This window comes from Nicotiana tabacum, chromosome 7 (assembly GCF_000715075.1).
Source record: "Nicotiana tabacum cultivar K326 chromosome 7, ASM71507v2, whole genome shotgun sequence".
In the NCBI taxonomy this organism is placed as follows: Eukaryota; Viridiplantae; Streptophyta; class Magnoliopsida; order Solanales; family Solanaceae; genus Nicotiana; species Nicotiana tabacum.
Genome location: NC_134086.1, coordinates 160,280,914 through 160,287,705, shown reverse-complemented (window position 1 = coordinate 160,287,705; position 6,792 = coordinate 160,280,914).

Sequence of the window (6,792 nt, the reverse complement as noted above, 5' to 3'; positions counted from 1 at the left end):
TATGACGAGCGATTTGTATAAAGAACCCAAAATAAATGAGTTTAGTTGGTGTGATGACCCAAAAGGCCATCACTTGTTTTTAAATTGAATTCTGCGTTCCGAGGCCTTAAAACCTATTTTAGCATCACCTCGATTTGCATGAGCAGTCCGGGTGCGTAGCCAGAAAGCTTATATGTGAAAATATGTGAAAAATGATAAATTTTGACTATAAAATGGATTAATTTGAGTTCGGTCAACGTTTTAGGTAAACGGACCCGAACCCGTGATTTGACGGTCCTGAAGGGTCCATAGGAAAGTATGGGACTTGGGCGTATGTACGGAATCGAATTCTGAGATCCCAAGCCCGAGAAATGAATTTTTAAAGAAAATTATTTTCTGAAATTGTTTAAAGGATTTGGAAATGAATTTTGAGTAGAACATGTTGGTATCAGGCACGTATTTTACTTCCGGCACCCGGTACAGGTCTTATACGTGATTTAAGATAATTCTGTGAAGTTTGGTAAGAAATGGAATCCGTTTGACGTGATTCGGACCTTAAATGCAAAATTTGATGTGTTAAGAAGTTTTGAAATAATCCATTGATTTTGAGGTTTAATTCGATGTTAATGATATTATTTTGGCGATTTGATCGCACGGATAAGTTCATATGATGTTTTTGAGTTAGGACACATATTTGGTTTGGAATCCCGAGGGCTCAGGTGAGTTTCAGATGTGTTTCGGAAGATTTTTGGAACTCAAAAAGTTGCAGGTTTTTCAGTTCTGGTGTGCTGATATTTTCTTCTTCGTGTTCGCAGGAGGACCCTCGCGAACACGATAAGCTATTCATGCTAAAGGAAAATTCCTTCTACGCAAACGCGAGAACCAGGTCGCGAACACGAAGCATTGGGGGGTATTCCCTTCGCGAACGCGGGCCTGGTATCGCGAACGCGAAGGCTTATAGCCTGGGCAGAGGAAGGGGTACTATACCCGATGCGAACGCGACTACCTGGACGCAAATGCGAGCCATTTAGCGTGAACGCGAAGGTAACTTAAGTTGGCTTCATCGCGAATGCGATAGGCCTATCGCGAACGCGATAAAGGCCTGTCCAGTGATTTTAAAACAGAACCAAAAAACGGGATTTAGCCAAAATTTCATAACTTCTTCTCTTCAACTCCAAATTGGGCGATTTTTGAAAGGAGATTTCACCACCAATTCATAGGTATGTAATCTTAGACTCATTTTCTTCAATTTTCATTAACACCCATTAGATTTCTAGGCCTAAATCATGTGATTAAGGGTAGAAAATTAGGGATTTGGGTAGAGTTAGGGTTTTCTGATTATTTGGGAATTTGACCTCGTTTTGGGGTCGGACTTCAAAACAAATTATATATTCGGGCTCATGGGTGAATAGGTGATCTGGTTTTGGTTCGAACCTCATGTTTTGACCAAGCGGGCCCGAGGTCGATTTTTAACTTTTTGGGAAGAATGATGGGAAAGCTATAATTAAGCATTGAAATTGGATTGTTTAGAGTTTATTGATGTTATTAAGTCGATTATGTCTAGATACAATTAATTTGGAGCCGAATTCGAAAGGAAATGCGGTGTTTGAGGCTTGAGTTGGTCGTGGAAGTTCGAGGTAAGTGTTCGGTCTAACCTTAGCTTGAGGGATTAGGAGTTGTATCCTATTTGCTATTTGCTTCTTGTTGAGTACGATGTATAGACATGGTGACGAGTATCTATATGTTGGTGTCGAGCATGACCGTGAGTAATAAATTGCAATTTATTTTGTATGGTCATGCCTAGTGATTCTTTGAGTGCTCCTGTTTAGGTGTCTACACCGGTGGGTGACTCTATTGTGGTAGATCGAGTCCATCGTTCTTGTATAGTTGTGATTGGAGGTCTTGAGACTCATGTAGATTTGCTTCTTTTGGACATGGTCGATTTTGATGTCATATTAGGGATGGACTAGTTATCACCTTACCATGCTATCTTGGACTGTCATGCCAAGACTGTGACCTTAGCCTTACCAGGTTTACCTCGTTTAGAGTGGAGAGGGAGTCCTAGTCATTCTACCCGTAGTGTTATCTCTTATGTGAAGGCTCGGCGTATGGTCGAGAAGGGGTGTTTGGCCTATTTGGCATATGTTCGTGATTCTAGTACTGGGGTTCCTGCTATTGATTATGTGCCCGTTGTTCGTAAGTTTCTTGAGGTTTTCCCTTCAGACCTGCCGGGTATGCCACCCGATAGGGATATTGAATTTTGCATTAATTTGTCTCTGGGCACTCAGCCCATTTCTATCCCGTCGTATTGTATGGCCCCACCTGAGTTGAAAGAGTTGAAGGAGAAGTTGCAAGACTTGCTTGAGAAGGGTTTCATTAAGCCGAGTGTCTCACCTTGGGGTGCGCGGGTGTTGTTTGTTAAGAAGAAGGACGGGTCAATGAGAATGTGTATTGATTACCGGTAGTTGAACAAGGTTACAATCAAGAATAAGTATCCATTACCGAGGATTGATGATTTGTTTGATCAGCTTCAGGGTGCCAAGGTGTTTTCGAATATTGGCTTGAGATTTGGCTACCATCAATTGAGGATTAGGGCATCTGATGTCCCTAAGACAGCTTTTCGCACTCGGTACGGACACTATGAGTTCTTGATGATTTCATTCAGGTTGACAAATGCCCCAACAGCTTTTATGGATCTGATGAACCGAATATTCAAGCCTTACTTGGATTCGTTCGTGATAGTCTTCATTAATGATATTTTGATTTATTCCCGCAGCCGGGAGGAGCACGAGCAACATATTAGAGTGGTTTTTCAGACCTTGAGGGATAGTCAGTTATATGCTAAGTTCTCGAAGTGTGAGTTCTGGTTGAGTTCAGTTGCATTTCTGGGTCATATTATATCAGTAGAGGGTATTCAGGTTGACCCGAAGAAGATTGAAGCAGTCAAGAACTGGCCTAGACCAGCATCAGCTACAGAGATTCGGAGTTTCCTGGGATTGGCAGGTTACTATCGTTGGTTCGTGGATGGGTTCTCATCTATCGCAACCCCGATAACCAGGTTGACTCAGAAGGCTGCCCAGTTCAGATGGTCGGACGAGTGTGAGTTAAGATTTCAGAAGCTCAAGATAGCTCTGACTACGGCACCAGTGTTGGTTTTGCCCATAGGTTCAGGGTCTTATACAGTTTATTGTGATGCATCTCGTATTGGACTTGGTGCAGTGTTGATGTAAGATGGCAAGGTCATTGCTTATGCTTTGCAGCAGTTGAAGATTCATGAGAAGAACTACCCGGTTCACGACTTGGAGTTGGTAGCCATTGTTCACGCATTGAAGATTTGGAGGCATTATCTGTATGGTGTGGCATGTGAGGTGTTCACGGATCACAAGAGTCTTCAGTATTTGTTCATGAAAAAGGAGTTGAATTTGAGGCATAAGAGGTGGTTGGAGCTGCTGAAAGACTATGATATCACCATATTATATCATTCGGGAAAGGCCAATGTGGTGGTCGATACTTTGAGTAGGAAGTCAGCCAGTATGGGCAGTATTGCTTATATTCTGGTCGGTGAGAGACCGCTTGCTTTGGATATTTAGGCTTTGGCCAATCAGTTCATGAAGTTGGATGTTTCTGAGCCCAGCCATGTGTTAGCTTGCATCGTCGCTCGTTCTTCGTTATTGGAGCGTATCCGTTATCGGCAGTATGATGATCTTCATTTGTGTGTCCTTAGAGACACGATGCAGCATGGAGGTGCCAAGCAGGTTACCTTAGGTGATGATGGAGTTTTGAGATTGCAGGGTCGAGTGTTTGTGTGCCTAATGTGGATGGTCTTCGAGATTTGATTTTAGAGGAGGCCCATAGCTCCCAGTACTCTATTCATCTGGGCGCTGCGAAGATGTATCAGGATTTGCGGCAGCATTATTGGTGGCAGAGAATGAAGAAGGATATCGTTGCATATGTGGCTCGGTGTTTGAATTGTCAACAAGTTAAGTATGAGCATCAGAGGCCTGGTGGTTTGTTCCAGAAGATTGAGATTCCTGAGTGGAAGTGGGAGCGGATCACTATGCACTTCGTTGTTAGACTCCCACAAACTCAGAGGAAGTTCAATGCAGTGTGAGTTATTGTTGATGCTGACCAAGTCAGCGCATTTCATTCTTATGGCAGTCTCCTATTCTTCCGAGAGGTTAGCTAAGATCTATATCTAGGAGATTGTTCGTCTTTATGGTATTCCCGAGTCTATCATCTTAGATCGAGGTACGCAATTTACCTCCCATTTTTGAAGAGCAGTTCAGCGAGAGTTGGGCACGTGGGTTGAGTTGAGCACAACGTTTCATCCTCACACGGACGGGCAGTCCGAGCGGACTATTCAGATTTTGGAGGATATGCTCCGAGCTTGTGTCATTGACTTTAGAGGCTCGTGGGATCAGTTTTTGCCTTTAGCAGAGTTTGCCTACAACAACAGCTACCAGTCGAGTATTTAGATGGCTCCGTATGAGGCTTTGTACGGTAGGCGATGTCGGTCTCCGGTTGGATGGTTTGAGCCAGGAGAGGCTCGGTTGTTGGGTACAGATCTAGTTCAGGATGCCTTGGACTAGGTCAAGATTATTCAGGATAGGCTTCGTACAGCTCAGTCCAGGCAAAAGAGTTATGCCGACCGCGAGGTTCATGATTTAGCATTCATGGTCAGTGAGCGGGTATTGCTTCGAGTGTCACCTATGAAGGGCGTGATGAGATTTGGGAAGAAAGGCAAACTTAGCCCTAGGTTCATTGGCCCGTTTGAGATCCTTGATCGAGTAGAGGTGGCTTATAGACTTGCATTGTCGCCGAGCTTATCAACCGTGCATCCAGTGTTTCATATGTTCGTGCTTCGAAAATATCACGACAATCCATCCCACGTGTTATATTTCAGCACTGTCCAGTTGGACAAGGACTTGTTTTATGATAAAGAGCTGGTAGCTATTCTAGACCGGCAGTTTCATCAGTTAAGATCGAAGAGTTTTCCTTCTGTTCGTGTTCAATGGAGAGGTCAGCCTGCTTAGGCATCGACCTGGGAGTCCGAGTCCGATATGCGAAGCCGTTATCCCCATCTTTTCCCCGACTCAGGTACTTCCTTCTTCTGTCCGTTCGAGGACGAACGGTTGTTTTAGAGGTGGAGAATGTGATGACCTTTTGTTGTTAAATTGAATTCTGCATTCGGAGACCTTAAAAACCTCTTTTAGCATCACCTCGTTTTGCGTGCGCAGCCCGGGCGTGTAGCCGGAAAGCTTATATGTGAAAATCTGTGAAAAATGATAAATTTTGACTATAAAATAAAGTAATTTGACTTCGGTCAACGTTTTCGGTAAACAGAACTGGACCCATAATTTGACGGTCCGGAGGGTCCGTAGGAAAATATGGGACTTGGGCATATGCCCGGAATCGAATTCCGAGGTCCCAAGCCCGAGAAATGAATTTTTAAAGAAAATTATTTTATGAAATTGTTTAAAGGATTTGGAATTGAATTTTGATTAGAACATATTGGTATCGGGACCGTATTTTGGTTCCGGCATCTGGTAGAAGTCTTATACGTGATTTAAGATAATTCTGTGAAGTTTGGTAAGAAACGGAATCCGTTTGACGTGATTCGGACCTTAAATGCAAAATTTGATGTTTTAAGAAGTTTTGAAATAATCCATTGATTTTGAGGTTTAATTCGATGTTAATGATGTTATTTTGGCGATTTGATCGCATATATAAGTTCATATGATGTTTTTGAGTTAGTACGTATGTTTGGTTTGGAGCCCCGAGGGCTCGGGTGAGTTTCGGATGTGTTTCGGAAGGTTTTTGGAACTCAAAAAGTTGTAGGTTTTTCAGCTCTGGTGTGCTGATATTTTCTTCTTCGCATTCGCGGGAGGACCCTCACGAACGCTATAAGCTATTCATGCTAAAGGAAAATTCCTTCTACGCGAATGCGAGAACCAGGTCGCGAACGCGAAGCATTGGGGAGTCTTCCCTTCGCGAACGCGGGCCTGGTATCGCGAACGCGAAGGCTTATAGCCTGGGCAGAGGGAGGGGTACTATACCCTACGCGAACGGGACCACCTGGACGCAAACGCGAAGGCTCTAGGAGCTGAAGCTCCGCGAACGCGAGTCGTTTAGCTCGAATGCGAAGGTCACTTAAGCTGGCTTCATCACGAACGCGATGAAGGCCTGTCCAGTGACTTTAAAACAGAACCAAAAAATGGGATTTACCCAAATTGGGCGATTTTTGAAAGGGGATTTCTTCACCAATTCATAGATATGTAATCTTAGACTCATTTTCTTCGATTTTCATTAACACTCATTAGATTTCTAGGCCTAAATTATATGATTAAGGGTAGAAACTTAGGGAGCTTTTTGATTATTTGGGAATTTGACCTCGTTTTGGGGTCGGATTTCAAAACAAATTATATATTCGGGCTCGTGGATGAGTGGGTGATCGGATTTTGGTCCGAATCTCATGTTTTGACCAAGCGGGCCCGGGGTCGATTTTTGACTTTTTGGGAAGAATGATGGGAAAGCTATAATTAAGCATTGAAATTGGATTATTTAGCATTTATTGATGTTATTAAGTCGATTATGTCTAGATACAATTGATTTGGAGCCAAATTCGAAAGAAAAGGCGGTGTTTGAGGCTTGAGTTGGCCGTGGAAGTTCGAGGTAAGTGTTCGGTCTAACATTAGCTTGAGGGATTAGGAGTTGTGTCCTATTTGCTATTTGCTTCTTGTTGAGTATGACGTATAGTCATGATGACGAGTATCTATACGTTGGTGTCGAGCATAACCGTGAGTAATAAATTAC